Source organism: Triturus cristatus, chromosome 6 (assembly GCF_964204655.1).
Source record: "Triturus cristatus chromosome 6, aTriCri1.1, whole genome shotgun sequence".
Lineage (NCBI taxonomy): Eukaryota > Metazoa > Chordata > Amphibia > Caudata > Salamandridae > Triturus > Triturus cristatus.
Genome location: NC_140589.1, coordinates 265,106,005 through 265,132,410, shown reverse-complemented (window position 1 = coordinate 265,132,410; position 26,406 = coordinate 265,106,005). Strand labels below are relative to the sequence as shown.

Genomic DNA, 26,406 nt, shown 5'->3' with positions numbered 1-26,406 from the left:
ATCATCCTTTTGATAGAGTGGCGGTCGCGCGAGTTATAGTTATCTGAACTAACTATAACGGGGGAATTTCATTGGTTTTTTTACGAGTGAAATGTCCACCTAACTATAACATGTGTGAAACCTATGGTGTTTTAAGTGAATTTGCAAGGTTTTTTAAATGCTAATTCCTAACTATAACGTGTGTGAAACCTATGGTTTTTTCAGTGAATTTGTACGGTTTTTTAAATGCTAAGTTATGTATTTATTATTATATTTTTTATATATTTATTTTACAATAAACTACGTTTTAAAAATTAATTTATTTTTTGTTATGGTTTTTCACCGTGCGCGCACCCCGCGATTTTTTTTTAAAATAATGAAAATGTTTTTTTCTGCCTTCGGGGTCCGTCAGGGACCCCCTGACAAAGGCTAGGGGGTCAGGAACTCTCTACCCTGCCCCCTTTTCACGTTCATACGCTCGCGCACGTTAGGGTGCGCGCACGGTGCGCGGCTATAGATATTTATGTACTTTAACTGCAATTTTCTCACGAATTACTGAACAGATTGACTCCATATATGCAAAAGGCACATCCCTGTCCTGAGGACTACCTCTTTGCCAAATTTCAAGTAATTCTGTTCAGCCGTTCGGGCTGTACCTTCGACTAAAGGTCCTATGGGAAAATGCGTTTTGGAACCCCCCTTTTTATTCGGCCCCCGCTTGACGAATCCCCCCGAGACTTTCAGGGTAGGAGCTGAGCGGAGCACCCCATTAGTTTTGAAACTTTCGCGAGGATTCGTCAACCGGCGCCAAAGTTATTCAAAATAGAATTTTGAGATTTCCTATGGAAACACGGTCCTAACTATAACTATCTACTGGCGACCGTCAGTAGATTATATATATATATATCCAATTATAGGTACATTCTTCATTAAAAATGAAGATCCAGCACTCCAAGGTAAAATTTTGACACTCGGTCTCCTTTATTTATCGGACGAAGTTTCGCATCTACGCGTTTTAGCAGACTCGCGCTGCCTTGTTCACGATGCCTGAGCGCCATTTTTTTGTCAATAAAATACATCACAATTGATGAATAACATCGAGGAGGGACTCAACACATTATGTTTAAACCATTAGACATGTTTTTTATCATTAAAAGAGTTTCTTTTTCCTCCTTTAATGCTTTTTAAATGTCTTGTTCACATATAATAATATTTTGTGCATCTAAAAGATTTTTTTAAATGATCGAGCAATATAGATTTTTATGATTAGCAGGAATACCATTCCTTGCATTTTTTTCTCATTTATTAATTATGGTCGATCGTATCCAAACATTTCAATCAAGGTGCACACCTTCTAAAGTGCAAGTGCAGCAGTTTCATTAAAATTCAATTTCAACATTTATATTCGGCAAGTGCCTTCTCACATTGAGCGCAAAATTTGGCAATTCAAAGTGCTAGTGCAAATGTGCAAATTACGCAATTTTCCCTGCAATTAAAGAACAAGTTACTTACTTTTGGTAACGATGTATCTGTAAGAAACATTAGTTAGTTCGATTCCTCACCTTAGAATATCCCCAGGCGTCAGGCTGGATCCGGAAAGATTTTTGTAGCAATACCTCTTGCGCGTCGCTAGGCGTCGTCTGCGGCTCCGCGTCCATCGTCGGAATGACGTCGGAGTACTTAGACGCCGCCCTCGCGCGCTGACGTCAGTTCTAATACATAGATTACCGCACCAGGGACGCTGAGCCATGCAAGAGACCGACACTGGTGCCAAAAAATCTAGGGCCCTGAAAGGGAGAACCTTAACCCTAGATGTCGGTTCGCAGAACGGGGAGGCTGGGTGGGTCGGTGAGGAATCTAAATAATGTTTCTTACAGATACATCGTTACCGAAGGTAAGTAACTTGTTCATCTGAAAGTAACACGTTAGTTAGATTCCTCACCTTAGAATAGAAACCCCAGCAATACCAACCCCGGAGGTGGGCCTGCGAACCAAGATCACACCAGAAAGTCCTGGAGAACAGAACGGCCAAAGTGGCCATCTCTCCAGACTTGGCTGTCCAGACAATAGTGCTTGGCGAACGTGTGCAGTGAAGCCCACGTACCCGCTTGACAGATGTCCTGCAAGGGGACTCCCAGTCCCAGGGCAGTTGTCGCCGCCGTGGCCCGGGTGGAATGGGCTCTCAGCCCAACAGGAGGGACCTTTTTCGCCAAAGAATAGCAGAGTTTAATACACAACTCGACCCATCACGAGATGGTCCGCTTGTGCACAGCTTTACCCTTCTTCGCACCTACATATTCAACAAAAAGTTGGTCGTCCACCCGGAACTGCTTTGTGCGGTCCAAATAAAAGGACAGCGCACGTTTTGGGTCCAGACGGTGGAGCCTCTCTTCATCTTTTGAAGGATGCGGAGGCGGAAAGAAGGTGGGCAGCGTGACAGATTGCCCGATGTGAAAGGGAGTCACGACGTTAGGAAGAAAAGAAGGACGTGTCCGGAGGACAACCTTATCCGGATGAACCGAAAGGAAGGGAGGCTTAGCTGACAGAGCCTGGAGCTCACTCACCCGCCTAGCGGAGGTGATAGCCACCAGGAAGGTAGTTTTCAGAGTCAGTAGACGAATGGGACAGTTGTGAAGGGGCTCAAAGGGAGCGCACGTCAGAAAAGTGAGAACAAGGTTCAAGTCCCACTGAGGCATTACGAATGGAACAGGAGGGAACATATGAGTAATGCCCTTGAGAAAACGGGAGACAATAGGGGACTTAAAAAGAGAAGGCTGATCAGGAAGCCTTAAGAAAGCAGAGATTGCAGTAAGATAACCCTTCAAGGTGCCCAGAGCAGAGCCCTGCTGGGCCAAAGAAAGAAGAAAGAGGAGAACCTCAGACAGAGGGGCAGAAAGGGGATCCACAGCCTTTGCTGTGCACCATGCCACAAATTTGTTCCACCGGCAGGCGTATACCGTCTTTGTGGAGGGACGCCAGGCTGCCAGAATGACATCACAGACTTCAGGAGGCAAGTCAAATGGCATCAACTGTCGCCGCTCAATCTCCACGCATGGAGGTGGAGGCTGGACAGGTTCGGGTGGAGGACCGTCCCCTGCTGCTGCGACAGAAGGTCCTCCTGAAGAGGCAGTCGTATCGGGGGATCGATGGACATACTGAGTAGCTCGGGATACCAGTACCTTCGTGCCCAATCCGGAGCCACCAAGATGACTTGGGCCCGGTCGCGCCTGATCATCTTCAGCACTCTGGGCAGAAGTGGTATAGGCGGAAAGGCGTACAACAGACCGCAACTCCACTCGCGACGAAAAGAGTCTCCGAGCGAGTGCTGCCTTGGAAATTCCAACGCGCAGAACTGCTGACATTGCGCGTTCTCTTCGGTGGTGAATAGATCTAACCAAGGCTCTCCCCACTGAGAAAGAGACCTTGCGACACGTCCGAGTGCAGACGCCATTCGTGATCCATCATGCACCGGCGGCTGAGTTCGTCTGCTCTGGCGTTCAGAGAGCACGCCAGATGTTGAACCACCAGGGTGATGCCCTGATGTTCCAGCCATGTCCAGAGGCGCAGAGCCTCCTGACAAAAGGTCCACGATCCCACCCCGCCCTGTTTGTTGCAATACCACATGGCGGTGGTGTTGTCTGTGAACACCTGCACGACACTTCCCCGGACAGAGGGAAGGAAGGCTGTTAGTGCAAGTCGGATCGCCCTCAGCTCCAATAGGTTGATATGGAGCTGAGTCTCCGCAGGAGACCAGAGTCCTCTAATCTTCGCCTCTCCCATATGGCCCCCCATCCCAGGAGGGACGCATCCGTCACTACGACATGCTCCGGTTGGGGTAGGAAGAGGGATCTGCCGCTGACCCAATCGCGATTCGTGAGCCACCACTGCAGCTGGTTCGCAGTGCCGTCCGAGATCAAGACACGGTCGGACAGGTTGCCTCGATGCTGGGCCCACTGAAACTTCAGGTCCCACTGCAGAGCCCGCATCCGCCACCTGGCGTGAGGTACCAACAGGATGCAGGAGGCCATCAGCCCCAGAAGCCGCAGCACCAACCTGACCAAAACCCAGGACAGAGGCCGGAATATGGAAATCAGGGCCTGAATGTCCCGGACCCGCTGATCCGGCGGATAGACCCGGAACTGCGCCGAATCGAAAACCGCCCAATGAAAAGGGGCTTCTGGGAGGGACTCAGGTGCGACTTTGGCACATTGATGGGGGAACCCCAGTGAGTGCAGGAGGTCGGCCGTAGTCTGGAGGTGGGAGACGACTTGCTGGGGCGAGCCCGCCTTCAACAGCCAGTCGTTGAGATAGGGGAAGACTGGAACCCCTGATCGGCGCAGATGAGCTGCGACCACCGCCATCACTTTCGTGAACACCCGAGGGGCACTGGTGAGGCCGAAGGGGAGCACGGTGAACTGAAAGTGCTCCTGACCCACTGTGAACCGCAGGTAACGCTGGTGGGCCGGCAGGACGGGGATGTGGAAATAAGCGTCCTGCAAGTCCAACGCTACCATCCAGTCTCCAGGGTCTAGGGCAGCCAAAATCTGAGCTAAAGTGAGCATCTTGAACCGGTCCTTCCGGAGGAAGGCGTTGACGCTCGTGAGGTCCAAGATCGGGCGTAGGCCCCCTTTGCCCTTCTTGGGAACCAGAAAGTAGTGGGAATAACAACCATGACCTACTTCTGAACGCGCTCAACGGCCTCTTTGGCCAAGAGGGCCGAAACTTCCTCTCGTAGAGGATGCAAATGATCCCCCGACATACGGTGGTTCAGCAGTGGCATGGCTGGAGGGGTCGTCTCGAAGGGGAGGGAGTAGCCCCTTCGGACGATTTGCAGCACCCACCTGTCCGACGTGATGGAGCGCCAGTGGAGCAGGTGATGGCGAACCCTGCCACCCACTGGCATTGAATGGGCCTGAAAGCTCGGACGAGGAAGGCTTTGAGGCGGATGCTGCCGGGGTGGATGTGGACTGACCGGCACGTTGACCTCCAGTACCGCCTCGGCGGAATCCACGTCCGCGACCGCGTGCTGGTTGGTTCTGCGGCCGGTGGCTGGGCGGACGTGAGGAGGCGCCCCTTCCTTGGCCACGAAAGGGACGAAAGGCGGACGGTTGCGGCCGCGGGCCGAAAGACCCAAGGACTTGGCCGTGAACCGGGAGTCCTTGAACCGAGCCAGTGCACTGTCCGCCTTCTCACCAAAAAGGCGAGTGCCATCAAAGGGCATGTCCATGAGGGAACTCAGGACATCCCCCGAAAATGACGTGGACCTCAGCCAGGCGTGACGCCGAAGCGCCACCGTGGTGGAAATCGCCCGAACCAGCGAGTCCGTGGTGTCAAGTCCACACCGTATGGCATGCCGTGCCGCATCTCGATCGCCAGCGAGTGCTTGAGTGAGTCGTGTCCGTGCCTCCACCGGGCACAAGGGCAGCACGTCCTCCACCGTATCCCACAGAGAGTGGGAATAACGGTCCAAAAGGCAAGCGGTATTTAAAGACCGCAGCCCCAAACTCAGGGACGAGAACAGTTACTTGCCAAACTGTTCCAACCTCTTGGATTCCCGAACCAGAGGAGCGGACGGGAAGGAGGATTGGGAGGTTGAGGCCTGGATAACCAGACTCTCGGGGATGGGGTGTTGGGAGAGGAAACTGGGGTCGCCCGGAGCAGGGCGGTGGCGCCGGGCAACGTTCCGGTCCACAGGAGGGACTGTGGAGGGCTTGGACCAAGTGCCCTGCAGAACGTCAATGAGGGCCTCATTAAACTGCAGCATAGGCTTAGTGGAGCTTGCTGTCGGTTGAAGGACCTCTGTGAGGACGTTAGTCCTCACGGCCACATCAGGCAACTCGAGCCCTAGGGCTTCGGCCGCCTTGCGCAGCACCACTGAAAAGGCTGCACCCTCCTCCGAGGCCACAGTCGGTGGAGAGATGAAACCAGCGAAGGGGAAGCTTCAAAGGCTTATGTGCCCACCTCTGCCAACTCCGCCCCTCAGGTGGGGGAGGCGAGATGAAACACAACTCTCCGTCCCCGCCATCTTGCAGATGGGAGACCCAGACAACCAGGGAAAGGATTGTGCCCCCTCCCCTGTGGCCAAAGAGGAGAGGAGGTCAGGGAGAGGTTCACTCTCTCTCTCCTGATCTTCATCAGTCCCCATCATCATGGTAATGTCAGCAATGTCATGAAAAAAGCTTATGGTGGTTCACATGGATCACCCTTTTGGGTGTCCTGCTTGTGCCAGGTCCACCACGTAGGTGACCTCACTTTTCTTCTCTAAGATGGGGTAAGGGCCACTCCATTTGTCCTGCACATCCCTTGGTGCCACTGCCTCCAAAACCCACACGTTTTGCCCTGGTTGGAATTCTACCAGTGCAGCTTTTTGGTCATACCAGTGCTTCTAGAGCTCCTGGCTGGCCTCAAGATTTTTGGAAGCTTTTTCCATGTACTCATCCATTCTGGACCTTAGGCCTAGCACATAGTCCACAATATCTTGGTTGGGTTTTTGGAGAGGCTTCTCCCAGCCCTCTTTTATAAGACAGAGTAGTCCCATCACAGGATGGCCAAAGAGAAGTTCAAAGGGGGACAAACCTACTCCCTTCTGAGGCACTTCTCTGCAGCAAAAAGCAAGCATGGTAAGAGTACATCCCATCTACTTTTGAGTTTCTCAGGGAGCCCCATAATCATGCCTCTCAATGTCTTGTTAAACCTCTCAACAAGACCATTGGGGTGTGGGAGAAAGTGCCCTCTTTCTTGCAGGGTATGCCCCCACTTTTTGCTGAATTGCTGATGTGCTTTGACTGAGTGTGCCCTGGGCTCCTGCCAATCAGGTGCCCAGAGCCTGTATTCCTTCCCTAAAACTGCATTTAAGCCTAAACCCAATTGGCATCTCTGACCACATGTCAGCCCCTGGTAAATGGTACCATAGGTACCCAGGGCACTGTGACCAGAGAAGGACCCTAAGGGCTGCAGCACTTATTGTGCCACCCTTAGAGGCCCTGTACCCTGACACACACACTGCCTTTGCAGGCTGAGTGTCTTGGTGCAGAACAAAACAGTGAGTCGACATGGCACACATCCCAGTGTGCCATGCCCACAAACCACTGCCCTGGCATACATCAGTCACCCCTCTTGCTGGGTGCCCAATGCCAGTGGTGAAGGTACATGTGCATAAACCCTGTACCCCTACAGTACCCAGGTCCATTCCTGGGCCCTGTAAGTGCAGTGCTGCCATTGAGTGTATATGGTGCTGGAAGGTTGTCATTACGAACTCCACAACACCATAATGGCAACACTGAAGACTGGGAGGTTTGGTATCAAACTTCTCAGCACATTAAACCCACACTAATGTCAGTGTGGGATTTAATGTAAAATGCACCACAGAGGGCATCTTAGAGATGCCCCCTGAAACTCAACCAACTTCCAGTGACCTGACTGAGTAGCTGCGCAGGCTGCCACCCCCAGACATGTTTCTGGACCCCTGGGTCGAGAGCCTGCTGCTCTCGGGGGCCTGAAACAATGCACACTAGGTACCAAGCCTCCTCCCCCAGGATGGGCAGGGCCTTTGTGAGCCTCTCCAGACCATTTGCTGCTTTCAGCAACTGGTCCCCACTGGTTCAACCCCCCACTTTGGGCGGTTGAACCGGCGGGAAAAACGAGTGAGGAAGAGAGGTGTGCCCACCTCTGCCAACTCCATTCCTAAGGTGGGGGAGGCGAGGTGCAGCAGAACCTAGAGTTCCCGCCACCTTGAGGATGGGGGACCCCGTCAACCAGGGACAGGCTCCTGCCCCCCTCCCACTTAAGAGTGGCAGAATAGGGGATGTACCCACCCTAGGGTAGGGACCCATTGGTCCCTGCCCTTTACCTACCTGTAACACCCCTAAATTTAGTATTTAGTAAATTTAGATCCTTCCTCAGATCCAGCAACCACAAGAAAAGAAGGACAAGAAGCCGTGCATAGCTAACGAGGACAACGCCCACTGACTTGGCCCCATCCCGGTCTCCCCTCAAACCTGCTCCTGCAAAACCCCAGCGTGTCCAGCGGACAGCAACCTCAAAAGCCACGGAGGACCTGCCTGCATTCACTTTCCAAGCTGTTTCTCCAGTGAACACCGGAGGTGTTTGAACTGCAGCTTCTGGTGCCAGCCAGAAACCGCAAATCCAGCCCACTCTGCACCCGCCGAGCCAGGCCCAAGCGTGAGTGGAAAAACAACACAAGGAGGTCCCCCTGGCGAACCTGACCCAAGATCCGATGACCATTGACCTGCCTCAAGCCTCCAGACGACGCCTGCAGCCTCAATCCAGAGGACTCCCCCACCCCCCACCGCGACCAGAGCAGGTAAGAAAATCCGATGTCCCAAGGCACCCCAACACCCGACGCCCCACAGCCTTGTGTGCCCAACCCAACGGTGCCTAACCAACCCTCAACATCCCAACTTACCCCTCGAAGTGGTGGTCACTCCTGGAAGATTCTCGTCCCCGAGCCTGCAGTGTTTATTTGTCCTGGAGAATCTCCATTGAAAACAACAGGGCACCCAACCTCAAAACAGCACCCTGCACCCGGCCGCCCTAGTGCCGCTGAGGGTGCCCCTTTTGTGCTAACCTGGTCCCCAACTTGCCCTGAGCTTAACCGTAGGAGCTTTGCTCCCACAACCCTGTGGCCTGCTTGCCAGCAGCCACCAACCGGAGTCCCCCTATCCTCCATAGGATAACATTGGACCTGAACACTGCACTCAGCCGCCCTAGTGCCACTGGGGGTGCAACAACAGTGCATCACTGACCCTGGGAGACCCTTGAGACTAACCCCAGAACCCTAACTCAAAAGACCGATTACCTACCTGGAAACCGATAACCTCTTTTTCCTCATAGAATAACATTGACACTTTTTCTCCCAAAAAGTTTCCAAGTGTCAACTTTTGAAAATTACAAATATTCCTTAAAAATCAGCCGAATAACCAAAACACATTTTTTCAACTGTTTTCAGGAAATGTCCCAGTGCTGAATCTAGGTATACAGCACTGAGTAAGAAAAAGTATGGTTAACATAACTTACCTGCTAAGTGAATTTCCTCCCATTGGATAACATTGGTGATTCTATATGGAAAAGTTTCCAAGTGTCAACTTTTGAAATGCAATAATATTCTTTAAAAATCGTACCTCTAACTAAAACGCATTTCCTCACCTGTTTTCAGGAAATGTCCCAGGGATGAATCTAGGATCCAGCCCTGTGTTAGTAAAAGTAATCTGAAAAGAAATTAACTGCATTTTACTTAAAAAGCCCATTCATTCGAATGAACTATACCTGCAATGTGTTGCAAACTGATACTTTAACTGTAACCAAAATCAGTACAAGTTATATTGCAATTTTGAACTGTGTTCATACAAGTAATTTACTACTGCAAAGTATTTATATGCTTACCTGTACCAGGCTTGCTTGGTTCTAGAAATAAAAAAACAGTATATTTTTTTAGACAAAAACAATTGGCCTAGAGTCCAGTTCTTGTGTGTGTGTGAATTCATTTGCTGACTGAGTGTGTACAACAAATGCTTAACACTGTCCTCTGATACTGCCTTACTGCTCGACCAAGCTACCACTTTAGAGAGTAAGGTTTTATCTAACTGTAACCACTGCCAAACCTTTGGAGACCCTTGGACTCTATACACACTGTACCTCACATTTAGGTAAGCAGACATGAAGTTTGACCCTCTGTCTGAAACCACCTCCTTAGGAAACCCTACCCTGGTGAAGACACCAATGAGGGCCTTGGCTACTGCAGGAGCTGTAGTAGTCCTAAGGGGAATTGCCTCAGGATACCTAGTGGCATGATCCACTACCACTAGTATAAACTTGTTTCCTGATGCTGTGGGAGGTTCAAGTGGACCCACTATGTCCACATCTACCCTTTCAAAGGGAACCCTAACCACTGGTAGTGGAAGCAAGGGGGCATTTGGGTGGGCACTTGTTTTGCCACTGGTGATACAGGAGCTGACAAACTCCTTTACCTTCTGAGACACCTGGGGCCAGTAAAAGTTGCTAACTAGCCTTTCCCAGGTTTTGGTTTTTGCCCCAGATGTCCAGCTAGGGTGATGTCATGAGCGAAGGTGAGTAAGAACTGTGAGAAAGTGCCATCTTTCTTGCATGGTATGCCCCCACTTTTTGCTGAATTGCTGAACGTACTTTGACTGAGTGTGCCCTGGACTCCTGCCAATCAGCTGCCCAGGGCCTATGTTCCTTCCCTAAAAACACAAAACACAAATTGGCAAACCCTGGCCACATGTCAGCCCCTGGTAAATGGTACCCTAGGTACCCAGGGCCTTCTGACCAGGGAAGGCCTCTAAGGGCTGCAGCACTCATTGTGCCACCCTTAAGAGGCCCTGTACCCTTACACACACACACTGCCTTTGCAGGCTGGGTGTCTGGGTGCAAGACAAAACAAAGTCGACATGGCACACATCCCTGTGTGCCATGCCCATCACCTACACTGCCATGGCATATATCAGCCACCCCTCTAGCTGGGTGCCCTATGCCAATGGTGTGGGCACAGGAGCAGGAGCCCTGTGCCCCTACAGTACCCAGGTCCATTCCTGGGCACTGTAAGTGCAGCGCTGCCATTCAAGAGTACATGGTGCTGAGAGCTCGTCAAACACGAACTCCACAGCACCAAAATGGCAACACTGAAGACTGAGAAGTTTGGTATCAAAATTCTCAGCACATTAAACACGAACTGATGCCAGTGTTGGATTTAATGTACCAAGCACCGCAGGGGGCATCTTAGAGATGCCCCCTAAAACCTAACCTACAATCCACGTCTGTTCTGAGGCCACACAGCAGACATGTTGCTGGACCCCTGGGTATGAGAGCCCCTGCTCTCCTGGGCCTGCAACAATGCTAAATCTCCTCCCCCAGGATGGGCAGCAGGAAGCTTCAAAGGCATGCCGCCTCTGTGAGCTTCCCCAGGCCACTGCAACCCCCCACTCTGGCGGGAAGCTTGGCCGGACACCCCAAATAAGGACAGGGGATGTGCCAGCCTGCCAATCCCACCCCTCAGGTGGGGGAGGCTAGGTGAAGCACATCGCCGGGTTCTCACCATCTTGAAGATGGGAATCCCTACCCTATCAGGACTAGGCTACTGCCCCCCTCCCACAGGAGAGAAGCAGGATAGGGGGTGTACCCACCCCAGAACAGGGACCCATTGGTCCCTGCCCTTCACCTACCTGTAACACCCCTAAATCTAGTATTTAGGGGCACCCTGAATCTTCCTTCCGCAGATTCCAGTTTCCAAAATCTGAAGAGAGCTAGAAGAAAGAAGACCTGCCCTGCAGCTGCTAAGAAGAGAAAGACACCAACTGCTTTGGCCCCAGCCCTACCGGCCTGTCGACCCTCGAACCTGCTCCAACCCGGCATCTCTTGTGGCCAGCAACCTCACAAACCCCTGAGGACCTGGCTACCTTTTGACTCTAAACCCCTGGGACTCCCATGAGTAGAGGCTCTACTCAAAATCTACTTCTACCCAGCACACACTGCACCAGCCAAGCCTGGCCAGTGCCGGAGTGAACAAAGACCACGAGGACGACCCCATGGCGACTGTGACCCCGAGTCCGGCACCCAAGGACCTCCCTCGACACTCCTGAAGAAGCCTGCAGCCTCAGAACAAGGTGCCCCCCCACCGCGATCAACAGAGGGTAAGATTTCCCGACACCAAAAGGCACCCCGGCACGGCGCCCTGCGGCCCCCTGTTCCCAATCCCGAGGTACCTACCTAACCTCCAACTATCCAACTTACCTCTCGAAGTGGTGGTGGCACCTGAAGAGTCCTCGTCCCCGAGCTTGCAGTCTTTTTCTAAACCGGAGATTTCCCATTCAAATCAATTGAGCGCCCGAAGGCTCAAAAGCACCCTGCACCCAGCCGCCCGAGTGGCCCTGGCAGTGAAAACTCTACACCTACCTACTTCCCCACTTGCCCTGAGTAAGTGACCAGGAGCCCAGCTCCCATAGCCGCGTGGCTTGCCAGTCAGCAGCCACCAACCAAGGCCCCCCTATCCCTCATAGGATAACATTGGGCCTAACTCTCTCTGCACCCGGCCGCCCTAGAGTCGCTGAGGGTGAACCAACTGTAACTACCTGACCCTGGGGGACCCCCGAGTCTATGCCCAGAACCTCAACTCTGCCAGTCGAGTACTTACCCTGAAACCGATAACTCTATTTTCCTCATAGGGTAACATTGACTGGCTTTTTCCTGAAATTTCTTCTAAGTGTGGACTTTTCAAATCTTAAAATATTCACCAAAAATCAGCCGAGTAACGAAAACGAAATTACTCACCTTCTCTTAGGTGAGCTCCCAGTGCTGGATCTTGGTGCCCAGCACTGACTCTGAAAAATACTTACAACTGTACTTACCTGTAACCCAATTTTCTTCTATAGGAAACCATTGACTGTTTTTCTGTGAAATTTCTTCTAAGTGTCGATTTCTGCAATCTTTAAATATTCTTCAAAAATCGTATAATATCTGAAAACGTAATTACTTTCCTGTTTTGGATAAAGGTACCAGTACTGAGTCTAGGTACCCAGTACTGGATTACAAAAGTAACGAGAACATACTGTACCTGCAACTTGAATTTTCTTCCATAGGGAATCATTGACTGTTTTCTTTGAAATATTTTCTAAGTGTCAACTTTTAAAATAGCTAAATATTGTTTAAACATCATCACAGCAATTAAGTCGACCTTCATCACTCTATTCTAAGTACTGACCCAGGACTGAATCTAGGATCCAGTCCTGGAATTCCAAAAGTAATCCTAAAAGTAATCTGTTGCAATTAACTTGAAATTTCCATTGAGCTCAATGCATGGTTGTGTTTAAAATAGTGTTGCCTATTGCAACCGTTTGTAACTGTTTACAAAAGTCAATTGCATATTGCAAAAGTATTTATATAAAGCATCTCATTCTGAGAAAGTATATTTTAATGCCTATTGTTGGTTCTAAAATAAAACAAGCATATATTTTTTATATATAAACCATTGGCCTAGAGTTCAGTTATTGAGTGTGTGAGACCATTTGCTGACTGAGTGTGTACAACACATGCTTTACACTGTCCTCTGATACTGCCTTACTGCTCGACCAAGCTACCACTTTAGAGAGTAAGGTTATATCTAACTTTAACCTCTGCCAAACCTCTGGGGACTGTGGACTCTGCACACCCTGTACCTATTTGGGAACAGTATATACAGAGCCACTTTCTCACAAGAACTTCCTGTACTTCTGAGTCACTACCACTCTCCTAGTGGCTCCAAGGTTGGGGTCTCTGGCCTCAGTGTACAGCAGTCCCCCTCCTCCCAATAGACACTGTGGGTACCACTGACATCTCCCTTCTCCTGTGCAGTAGCTCGCTGCCTCAGGCTTTCAAGAGTTGGATAGTCCTGCTGTCCAAGGCACATCTCTTCCCTAGAGGGTCCCCCTGGGCTTAAGAACTCAACCTGGTAAGAGTCAAGTTCCATAGGTTCATATCCATCTGGGGTGTCCAAGTCCACACCCTGAGGAGAGGGGTGATGATCCTTTTGCTGTAGAGAAGCTGATTTCCCAGTCTTACCTTTCCTCCTGGAAGGCTGGGCCATGCATTCAGGCTCCAACACTTCTTGTTCACCCTGCTTATGTCTTGGTGCTATAGTCTTTACATACACCACATCAAGGATGTCCAGCATTGCTGCTTGGGTGTTTAGTTCTACCTAAGCCCATGCTGAGCTTTCCAGGTCACTAACAGACAGACATAAAGCTGGAAGCTTTGGAGAGACCACACGATTTCAGGCCAGACACACCCCCCCCCCCCCCCCCCCCCCCCCCCGAGTCTAATGTCACCATAGCCATGGCTAGTGGTAAAACTGTCAGCATTGGTGACTCTGCAAGTTTTCCAAATCAGGCATTGCTCTTTATATGATGACATCTCCCTTCATAATGTATGGACTGGCTGCGATGCTAACTGTATTTCTATTATGCATTTAACTGCTTGTTGTGGCACATATACTTCATTTTAGAGCACGTTGGTTAAAATAAACATTTTGAACTATATTTGTGTCTCGTCAGATCTTACTGTGGACAGGAGCAAGAGTGTGAGAGAAAAGGTGTGTCTTGTTACCACGATTCCTGAAAGATCCGTGATTGTTGTGTTCTGGGTTGTCTAATCATTTGCTTCTCCGTGTTTGTGTAGGAGAGTGAGTGAGACACTATAGCTAGTCTGTCCTGGGCTCATGGGTAATAAGGCGGTAGGCAGGCTCGGCCCTATACATCAAGGTCCCATAATCCTGCGCATAGTTTAGTGTATGTGCAGAATCCCTGCAACATGGCGCCCAACGTTGGGCTGGGTATTTATTCACAGGAGCCCTGAGTAACGCTTGTGCTTGTCCACGATACCCTCACACCAATTTCGGAGATGTCCGTGGTGAGGGGGAGTTTACCTCCTATATTGGAAATTTTATAGGTTTTTCAAGCTTAAATTCTAAAAGGTTCTCTTTATTTTTAGCCCAGTGTTGCGCTGCAGTTTCACGGACAGTGTCTACAAGGGCATAGCCTATAGCCATTGCTGCGCCTAACAGTGCTGCGATTACTGCGCATTTTGACTGCAAATGGAGTCCCAGTTGCGGGAGCAGATTTTAGATTTGACGCAGAGACAGATGCAGGTTACTGCTTCGATCTTTTTTACTCCTGGGTTAAGTTTCCTGAGGTTGATGGGAATGATCATTTCTTTCGTGACTATGAACGTGGTGCGGTGCCACAAAATTACCATCCGTAACGTTTACTTGAAGTTCCATTGTCAGAGTGGGAGCATACAATATGGTTTAATGGCGCCCTTCCTCACCCGGTTTAGGTGGTCTGTCTCGGACCCTTGTCGGTCGACGGGGCCACTCCACATCCAAATTATCAGACTGTTTCACACACAGAGCTGCCAACATTACACACGTCTTTAATTCATATACATTGAGGTGTCATACAATATCTTTCTCGTAATGTGCCGGCGGTTCTGGCAGGTGCCGTTCAGCCACCAGGGCATGGTTATAAGTCCTATCAAGATTAATTCAGTGATGGGGAAGCCACCTCAGAATAGGGATGAATTCCCTTTTTGGTTGGCCGAAAAGTTTGAGCAGCTCAAAGCTGTTTTTCCACACACGTCTCCAGTGGATACACGCAGGATACTTACAATGAGCTTACTGAAAGACCTTATTCCCAATTTAGCAGATGGCACCACTTGAGGGAAAGTGTTTGGCACCACCTCCATGACTGTGCTTCCGACAGTTCTTAAGAAAGTTTAGGATGAACACGGGGCGGAGGTCGCACTGGAGTTGGGAATGGGACTAGTTGGGGCATTCCCTATAGTCTCCTAAATGATTCTTGCTAACGTCAAGGGGGAAGCAGTTAGCGTGCAGGTGAGTCAGAGTCTTGAGGCAGTGGCTAAAGTTGATACACAACGCGAATTGCCAAAGATTATAGCTAAAGTATTCAAATCATTGGGGCGCAATAATTTAGGAATCACACCTTTTACTCAGACACAAAATAAGCCCCTGCCAGAGAAGGAGGGGCGTCCAGTCTTTCAGAAGAATAACTGGAATAAAAATAAGCGGCATCAACAACAGAAGCAAGGTTCACTTCAGAACGTAGATATAATTTGCGTGACTGCACTAAACTTAAGACACCAGAAAGATTTCAGATTCCTGATCCGCACTCTCCTCGTTCATTTCAGGAATCATCGGACCCACAGTTCGTTGAGGAGAGTGGCAGGATCGCAGACAAGGCGAGACCACTCAAAAAAGACGTGATCCGCCACAACAGTTTGATGTAAAAGCAAAGCAGAAGGGACAACTTTCGTACCGTGCCCCGTTTCAGAAGAAGAAAGTTGCCGCTTTGACAGCGAAATATGCCTCAGACGTTGAGAACCCTGCTCCTCAACTGGAGATGGCTGTGACACTCCTCAAAAAGAACTGTTGATGGACAGAATGCAGAACAATTTCATACATTCATCCCAGTACAGAGATCTGGGCCTAAATCCATCGTTTTTTTGCTCGCCATTCCAGTTTGGACCCAGCCATATGCAAATCAGTCTTGACCCTGTGCATATGGCTGGGTCCAAACTGGAATGGCATGGTGAGCAAAAAAACGATGGATTTAGGCCCAGATCTGTGTACTGGGGTGAATGTATGACATTGTTCTGCATTCTGTCCATCAATAGTTCTTTTTGCATTTGTCACCCCGAGTGGGATGGGTATGCTCAGACGTGAGTCCCATGCTCTCCATGCCACTGGAATCAAGCTATCCTGGCTGAAGAGGGGTGAAACCCCGAAACCGGTCGTAGGATGCTTGTTTCCAGTCCAGGGAGGACCTGGCCTGGCAGTTCGGGCTGGACTGTTCCCATTGGGCACAGGGTCAAGAATGATTTGCATATCGCTGGGTCCAAACTGAAATGGCATGGTGAGCAAAAAAAACGATGGATTTAGGCCCAGATCTCTGTACTGGGGTGAATGTATGCCATTGTTCTGCATTCTGTCCATCAATAGTTCTTTTAGCTGTGACACTCAATAGTGCAGCGAAAGAGGCACTCTGTCCTTGTCTGGAGGGGAGAGCAAATGATACTTTTGTAACAGTGTAAACGGCAGATTCACGAGTTGCACCCCCGGATAGACTTTATGAGAAAATACTCCAAATTGAGGGCGATATCAGAAGGACAATTAACGCAATATTTTGGTAAATTACTTCCTCTTATGACATTTTGTTTGCGGAGGCTGATTGGCCTCCCCCATTTGTCTTGGTTTCTTCACGAGGGGAAGACGCAATACTTCCTAGTTTTTCCTGTTACATCTCGGAGGAGGATAAACAAGCTAACGCATCGGAATGGGCTTTGGCCCTAGCGCTGGCTGTGTATCGTGATCAAGTGAGCTAAGACAAACCTTCACCGCCTCATGAGATACCTTTACGTTCTATGCCACAGCCAAAAGCCCAATACCCAATCAAACAAGACACTACAACTTCCATGAGTGAAAGTTTGACCCAATTGGAATATTAGGGTGTAATTGAACTCTGTGTTTTATCAATGAATAATCCTCTTTTTCCAATAGTGAAACCGGACGGTTCCTATCGTATAGTGTTGGATTACAGGAATGTAAATAGTCACGTTCGTACATTTGCCATACAAAACACACACAGCTCTGCGTTGATCAATAATATAGTACGTAAAAAGTATAGGACAAGTCTAGATTTCTCCAATGGGTTTTACAGTCACAATCTGGCTCCTGACAGCCGTGACTTGACCACATTTACCACGGTTGGCAATCAAAAAAGATGTATGCGTTTGCCAATGGGCTATAAAAATAGTAAACTGGCTTTTGCAGCACGGGTGGTATCTCTTTTACATAAAATAGACCCAGATGCTTTCTCATACGTTGATGACCTCTATTTGACAGATGAGCTGATACCGCATGTTGTCCGCAATTATGTCTTTTGCCGACCTAGGGTACAAATTTAACTTTGCCAAGTCTCACATTGTCTATTTGGCGGTGCTCTTTTTGGGTTATGAACTCAACAACTAAGGTAGGTAATTGCAACCTCCTTCCACTTTAAAGAACTTACAATCTTTGCTGGGATTTTTAAATATCTCGGCGAACATATATTCCAGAATATGCCCAGCATATCAAGCCACTTTATGCATTGATAAAACCCACTTTTTTGTCTTCAAGCCGGCTTCTGGAGAGCACCGCAATTCTTCGGTCTTTGCAGTCAGATATGCTTGCGACCAACTTCCTCAAACAAGAGACAATTCTACAAATGTACTCATATGGATTGTACCGGGTACAGTGGGTTTCACGTACTTGGCATTTAATGAGTGTGATACAGTCCCCATTGCATATAAATCGCACTTGTACACTACAGCGGGGATGTGTTTCTCTTCGATTGAAAACATTCTTACAGCAGTCCAGATGGCAATTCTTAAAGAACGCTCTCTTGCTCAAGGTAAAAGCACACTTATGTTCTCGCCTGTGTCTGCTCTAGAGGCGGTCACGAAGGTGAGCATTCCGAATTCTAAAGCTTAACATCCAAGTTGGAGTCAGTGGCCGAGTTCATTGACATCGGCTGATGTCACTTATCTTTGATCCATCATTACACACGCAGGAGTTTTTACAATACGAACAGGTTCATCCACCTCCGTCGTCTCTCCTTCCTCTGGATCGGAATAAATGTATCATTTATACAGACGGATCTGCTTAAGCAGTCTTGGGCTGTAAACATGCTTATTCGGCTGCCTGCGCTATAGTGACAGGCTCTATGGTTGACAGTGAGTTTAAGTATTCCTTGGTGCACACACAGGCTCTTGGAGACTGTACAGCTCAATTAGCCGAGCTGCATGCTTGGTTGTTGGCTCTAGAATTTGCTGATCCTGCAGTACCCACTCTTATAAAGTGTGGTTAATTTTACTGTATGCAATCATTTAATGAAAATGTGTTCTTTTGGTCTCAGAATGATTATCGAGATTCTAAAGGCAGCGCAATAAAGCATAACACACTTTGGGTTCGAGTGGCCGCTCTTAAGAAGAGCCAGTCACTCGCGCATGTTTCCATACTCTTGGCCATTAGCGTGTGGGAGCACATGCTGTTGGTAATTCTATGGCTAATGAGGCAGCCAAATTTGCAGTAGTCACTTGTTCAGTAGCAGCTGTAACAAGGTACATGACTAAAAAATAGACTGACATACTTGCTGCTATAGCGGCAACGAAGGATGGGACATCGCTCCCACAAGGTTTTCCTTCAAAATATTCTTATCATTTGTTACCTGAGCAAGTTATTGGTGGCATGGCCTGTATAAACAGACTCGCAATTATGTTGTCTTGTGACATTTGTAAAGAGATTAAGCCATCTACAGTTGCAAGCCCACCACATACGCAACTTTACATTTCAAATCATCCATTTGGTTGTATCTACCTTGATCACTGCGGTCCTTTGTCGTCAGACACTGCATATAAATATATTTTGGTTCCAGTAGATTTATGCACGAGATTCCTTTGGGTTTGGCCACAACGTAGTGCTGACACTTGAAATGTCATTAGAGACTTGTGTGTCTTTGCCTGCAGCACCTTCCATTCTGACCAAGGTCCAGCGATTGCCCCTGAGGCTTACAAAGACGTAATGAGGTCGTTGGCGGTGCTGCTGCAATTTTTGTCTCCATACAGGCCTGAGGGCAATTACGTAGTGGAGCGAATGAACCGTGACTTAAAGCAGTCTTTGACCGCTAGGATTCTAGATACTGGTCGGAGTTGGCTGACTCATTTGTATGGTGTCCAATGTGCACTAAAGAATCTCCCTAGAAGATCTCGGGGGGGGGTCGGGCAGACCACATACGAGATTTTCTTTGGCACAAAAATGTTTGTGCCAGACCTTGATGGTCCATAGATTGCAGCGGTTGCCGCAACATTTGACATAGTTCTTAATCTTCTTCCTCAATATGCTCTGTGGTGGGTTCGCCAATGAAAATTTGTATTTTCCTTTCATGGTTTCGAAAGATATATCTGGTCCCTCCATGGACATACATTTGGATGGTGCTAACAATGGTATTCTTCATGTCAATAGGATTTGTGACAGTCTTTTCCTTTTAATCAATGGCCATTATTTGCCTGAATGAGCTGCGGTCCATTCAGTCAATGGGGTGTTGTCACCACATACTTACTCCCATAAAATGAAAAGGGACCAACTCTATCTCAACAGCTCAGCTGTTCCAGTCGGGGATGGCATAGTTTGGGATAAAGTGTCATATGAAATCTACGGCATGACTGGGACAATTTGAATGCCATACGTCTTTCGTGTATCGTTAGGTGATATCATTACGCAAGGACTTCATTTGATGACTGGGAAAGTAATGCTGTAAATTCACTGTTTTCAGATTTAAAATATTACACTGCTTTTGAAACTGAGGATTTGCATTTAAATTCTGCTACTTTTGCTGATTCATTCGGTTTCAAACATTATGGTAATCATTATTTGCATTAGTCCAACACAGTCCAAACTCCAGTTAATTATACTCAACTGGAACATAGTCCTACACCATTTCAGGGTAGTTCGCAGACACAAAAAATAACTGTATTTTTCAGGCTATTATCTCTCCGACCCAAACTCTTACTATTATAGGCTGAATGCAATGACACACACGAATTTCATACTGACCCATACTACATCGATGTATTCTTCGACTTTCATTGCTGATTTATCCTTGAAAGGCTATGATTATTGGAAGGAAATGATTGCTTTAAAATCAATATGGGGTACCAAAGATTGTCAGGTGTAAGGAACTGAATCATTGCATCCTGCATGTTTGATACCAACACAGCAGATGTACCTGAATCAGACTGTACAACGGACTACTTTTTTGGGTTGGCTACTGCTAAACATGTTAATTCTCCCTCATTCCCGTTATTAGCAACATAGGACGACTGGCAGCAGTATACAAATTGTACTTTAGATGCATTGAACATTATGTTCCACAATGGTACCCTTAACTCATCCACTACTAATCCTTTGGGCTGGTTAAGATGGCCCATCAATACTAATGCTTGCCAGTTGCGTTTCCCAAATGAATGCAGTGGATTTACTTTCAGTAGACCAGATCCTCATTTCCTGCACTCACATTCGGTTACTACCTATTCTGTGGGTAAATTATGTCAACAATGGTTAGGACAGTCTACTTTGTCGTCTGTGAAACAACATCTCTCACATTTATCTGGAGACATTCATCTGGCAGATTTCCTTATAGGTCCAAAATCCCCTCGCCCGAAACGTTTTGCATATGCGGCATATAATGAAATCTGGAAACTGTCCCAAATAGAGGCAGCTTTCAGATTGCGACAAGTTGATCAAGACAACTTGGGTAAGGTTTCAGATGTGGTCACCAACAGCATTAATACTTTCTCTTCCCGTATTTACACTTTGGACAATATTTTTTTATCTGTTATTGACATTGTGCAGAATGATGTGTCTGTATTGTATCATGGTCAAAATCAATTGTGCTCTGTAATGCAATTCGGCTGGACTTTGCAAACAATGAAAAATGGGAAAGTGCCTTGGGATTATTTGCACGCTACTGCCCTGTTTTTGCCCTTTAATTTGACAGATAAGGAATATGCTACTTACCAGTATGCATCTGTTCTTGGCATGTAGAGCTTCAGATCTACACAATTTTGCATAGATCGCCATCTGGTGTTGGGCCCGGATGTTTGCAGTTTGTTATTCCTCTTGGAAAGTCTTTGGAAGTCACGAGGTCGGTGACTCCTCCCTTGGTTCGTATTGCGCATGGGCTTCGGCACCATCCTCAGATTGTTTTTCGCCAACAGGGAAAGATGGAGCGTAGTAATAATAGTGAAGAAACCCATGTGTGTTGTATCTAAATAAGACAGACTGGAACAGATACAGGTAGCCGGGGAGGCGGGTGGGCGTGTGTAGATCTGCAGCTCTACATGCCAAGAACAGATGCATACTGGTAAGTAGCATATTCCGTTCGAGGCATATGAGCTGCAGATTACACACTTTTGCATAGACTATATAGCAGTTCCCAACCCTAGCGGCGACCACCGGTATCTGTTGCAGTGGTTTGAAAAAGTGTTTTTAGTACAGCCTGGCCCACACTAGCTTGTTGCTTGGTTTGCACATCTACACAGTAATGTTTAGTGAAAGTGTGCGGTGTTGACCATGTAGCTGCTTTGCAGATATCATCTAATGGGTTGTTCCCTAGAAAAGCCATAGAAGCCCCTATCTTTCGTGTAGAGTGGGCTTTAGGGGGAACAGATAGCGTGCGTTTTGCCTTGTGATAGCAAATCTGTATGCATTTTACAATCCACCTAGCTATCCCTGATTTAGAGATGGGGTTGCCTTTATGTGGTGGAGAGAAAGAGACAAACAGCTGTGTTGTCTTTGTGAAAGGTTGTGTTCTCTGGATATAGTAACGTAAGGCCCTTTTAACATCTTTTCTGCAACAGTTTGAGGTTGCGAGAAAAAACCCGGTAATTCTACTGATTGGTTTAGATGAAAGGGGGAAATGACTTTGGGTAGGAATTTTGGGTTAGTACGGAGGACAACCTTGTTCGGGTGCATTTGGAGAAAAGGTTCTTGTATAGTAAGTGCTTGTATCTCACTGACCCTTCTAAGGGAAGTGATGGCTACAAGGAAAGCTGTTTTCCATGTGAGAAATTGCAGTTCACATTTATGCAAAGGTTCAAAAGGCGGTCCCATTAGCCTTGTGAGAACTATATTTAAGTTCCACACAGGGGAGGGTGGTACTCTGGGGGGAATTATTCATTTGAGGCCTTCCATGAAGGCTTTAATGGCAGGCACTCTGAAAAGTGATAGATGCTGTCTGTTTTGTAGGTAAGCGGCAATTGCTTCGAGGTGTAGCCGAATGGATGTATATGCTAGGTTACACCTTTGTAGATGGAGTAAGTAGCATTTGATGTGCTGTATAGATACGTGTAGAGGGTTGATTGTGTTATGGCAATAAACAACAAATCATTTCAACCTGTAGCATAGCAGGCTCTAGTGGTAGGGCGTCTAGCTTCTCTGATGACGTTTACAGTCAGGGGGAAGGTTAAGGTATCCGAATTCTAGGATCTAGGTAGCCAGATCGCAAGGTTGAGCTGAGCTGGTTCCGGGTGTCTGATCTCTCCATGGTTCTGGGTTAGGAGGCATGGTGAGAGGTGTAACTTTTGGTGAGGCACAACCGAGAGTTCCAGCAGCGTGGTGTACCACGGTTGTCTGGCCCATGTTGGAGCTACTAGAATCAGTGTGAGGGAGTGCTGTTGTAGCTTTCGCACCACTAATGGAATTAGTTGGAGAGGTGGAAAGGCATACGCAAATTTGCCTGACCAGTTCATCCATATCGCATTGCCTTTGGACAATGGGTGTGGGTATCTGGCGGTGAAGCTTGGGCATTTTTTGTTTTCGTGGGTGGAGAAGCGGTCTATATGTGGATGCCCCCACATCTGAAAGAACGGGTGAAGAACCTGCGGGTGAAGTTCCCACTCGTGGATCTGCTGCGTCTGTCTGCTGAGCAGATCTGACATGGTGTTTTGGACTCCTGGGACATGTTGGGCTAGGAGAAAGATTTTGTGTGGAATTGCCCATCTCCATATGCTCTGTGCTAGTTGAGAGAGCTGTGGAGAGTGTGTGCTGCCTTGTTTTTGGATGTAGTACATGGGGGTCATGTTGTCTGTGCGAATAAGGACTGCCTTGCCTAAAATCTGTGTGTGAAAGGATTTTAGGGCTAGAAAGATTGCCAGAAACTCCAGATGATTGATGTGGAGTAACTTTTGTTGCGGCGTCCATGTGCCCTGCACTGTGAGGTGTAGTAGATGAGCTCCCCAGCCGGAGAGCGATGCGTCTGTTGTCAGGATTATTTGTGGAACTGGGTGCAGGAACGGTCGACCTCTGGAAAGATTTGTGGTATTCCACCACTGCAGAGAGCGATGGGTGCGACCGTCTACCAATACCAGATCTGTCAGTTGCCCCTGGGCCTGGTTCCATTGGCGCGCTAAGCACTCTTGGAGTGGACGCATCTGGAGTCTTGCATGAGGCACTATGAAAATGCAAGAGGCCATCATCCCTATCAGTTGCATAAACACTTTGCAGGGAGGGAGTGTTGAAGCATGAATTTTTGACGCAAAGCCTGAATGCTTGCAATCCTGGCCGGATTGGGGTAAGCTATGGCTTTTGAGGTGTCTATTGTGGCACCGAGGTATTGCTTTATGTGGGATGGTGTTAACTGGGACTTTTGGTGGTTCACCGTGAAGTCTAGTTGGTGAAGTAGTTGGATTGTAGTGGCGGTGTGGTGTACACATTGGTTGTAGGACGCGGCTTTTATCAGCCAGTCGTCCAAATATGGGAAGACGTGAATGTGCTGTCTTCTGAGATGTGCCGCCACTACCGCAAGGCACTTGGTGAATACCCTTGGTGCTGTTGTGACCCCGAATGGGAGCACCTTGAACTGGTAGTGTTGCCCGTCCACTACAAATCTGAGGTACTTTCTGTGGGCATGGTGTACCGGAATCTGAAAGTATGCGTCTTTCAAGTCCAGTGTGGTGAAAAAGTCGTATTGGGAGAGGAGCGGAAGTACCTGCTGAAGTGTTTCCATGTGAAAATGTTCCGAATGTATGTATGTGTTTAGAGGCCGGAGATCTAAGATAGGTCGTAGAGTCTCGTCTCTTTTTGGTATCAGAAAATATAGGGAGTAGACCCCTACATTTTGCTGATCGGGGGGGACCTGTTCTATCGCCTGTTTTTGTAGGAGGGAGATTACCTCCTGTTTTAGTAACGTGGAATGTTCTTGTGACATTGGACGTTGCCTGGGTGGAATGTTGGGGGGGGGTAGATGTGAGTTCTAGGCAGTACCCTGAACGAATAATTTGGGTCACCCATCTGTCTGATGTGATGGACTCCCAGACGTGAAGGAAATTTTGTAGTCTGCCCCCGACCGGAGTGGGATGGTCTGGAGGGAGCAGGGGAAAGTCATTGGGTAGGCGGTGTGGCAGAGCGGGCGGTATTTGTTTTGCCTCTGCCTTTATTGTTATTGCCTCTATAGCCACCTCTTTGATAACCCCTTGTGAAGGTGGACTGAGGAGGGGATTTGTAGGACGTGGACGCGCTATCTGAGGAGTAGCCTCTGCCCGTGCCCCGAAAGGAAGAGCGGCGAAAGGAGCGCCTAGGAGGGTGTGACTGTAGGGCTCCCATGGATTTCGCTGTATCTGTGTCTTTCTTCATCTTCTCGAGGGCCTCATCTACCTTTGGACCGAATAAATGTTCTTGATCAAATTGATGGTTTAATATGGAGGCTTGTACCTCAGGTTTAAAGCCTGAAACTCTCAGCCAAGCGTTGCGACGGAGGAGGACACTAGTGTTAATGGCCCTGGAGGCTGTGTCTGCTGCGTCTAAGGCACAGCGTATAGAGGTGTTAGTTATGGTCTTACCCTCTTGAATTAATTCATTGGCCCTATTTTTGTATTTTTCTGGGAGATGGTGCATGATGGTTTCTAGTTCATCATAATGCGCTCTGTCGTATCTGGCCAATAGAGCTTGAGTGTTGGCGATACGCCATGTATTGGCTGCCGGTGACGCAGTGCGTTTTCCTGACGCGTCCAGGAGCTTTGACTCTTTGTCAGGCGGTGGCGCTTCGCCCGACGCCTGGGAATTTGATCTCTTCCTTGCAGTGGATACCACTAGGGAATCCAGTGGCGCTGGCCCCTTGATGTAGGCAGGATCTGTGGGGGCAGCTTTATACTTCTTCTCTATGCGTGGGTTGAGGACCCTAGCCCACTGGGTTTTTAAAAACCTTTGGCGCATGTTTTATTACCCCTTGAGCATAGGTAGTATAGAAGTAGACCTATGTGCAGTGTCAAAGGTGTCTAGGAGGAAATATTCCTCTACTGGGTCAGTGTGTAGCTCTACCCCGTGGTACTGTGCCGCCCTCTGAAGTAGGTGGTGAAAACCTAATGAGTCTTCTGGTGGAGATGGCCTGGATGGATAAAGGTCATCTTGTGGGACATCTGGAATGTCTGGATTATTATAATCATCCCATGGGTCTGGGGATCCTGTAGGGGTGGGGTCTTGTGGCACATCTGCTGGGTCGTAGTATGGGTCCCCCTGATCATCATGGTCTGGAGACGGGGTCGGAGAGCGATGAGGCAGGGGTGGAGAAAGCGGAGGGGGCGGAGGTGGAGAGGGTGGAGGAGGTGGGGAAGGCACTCTGAAAGGGGAGGTAGCACAGTCTTTCCTCTTTGGAGGTGGAGGTGGAGCTGGTTTGTCCAAATGTCTCTTTTTAGAAGACAGTGCCAAATGTCCAGTTTTTGGATTCTCGGTAAGTGTCTTTTGCAAAGGATCCGTTGTAAATAGTTCTTGCGACAATGGCTGTTCGGTCGGCGCCGAAGTTTTCGGGGCCGATGGCTTTTTAGGCTCGTCTGTGCCGTGCTTTTTTGGAAGCTTCAATTTTTTGGTCGGTGCCGAGACAGGTTTCGGCGCGGGAGTGTCGGTGCCGAGGGTCTTATGATGTTTGGTCGGCACCGAGAGGCTGGGTTTCGACACCGAGGGCTTTGGTGCGGAGCTCGGTGTCGAGGTAGAGGCCGATATTTTCTTCGGTGCCGAAGTGTGTTTATCGGCACCGCTGGCAGGCTGGCTCGAGCCCAATCCCACGGAAGGCTTATTAGGCTTCTTCACCGGGCCCGAAGGTGGGGTGTTCGAAGCAGTGTCATTGGTCTTGCCTAGGCCCGGAGGTGAAGGCGTGAGCGAAGCCTTTTTGGGCGTCGGTGTGGGAGGGGGTATTTTACTCACAACCCTCTGCGCCGGGGTGTGCTGCTGTCCCGGAGCTTCGACGTCGTCCCCGAAGATGTCGACTGGAACGGAAGTCGAGGAGTGCTCCATTTTTCATCTGGCCCTTCGATCTC

At 48.6% G+C, this 26,406-nt stretch overlaps 1 protein-coding gene across 2 annotated transcripts in view; it reads right to left on the bottom strand.

Moving 5' to 3' along the window:
- PUM2 (pumilio RNA binding family member 2) overlaps positions 1-26,406 on the bottom strand; it is an 886,789-nt gene that overhangs the window by 566,670 nt on the left and 293,713 nt on the right. The gene's annotated exons all lie outside the window — the stretch shown is intronic.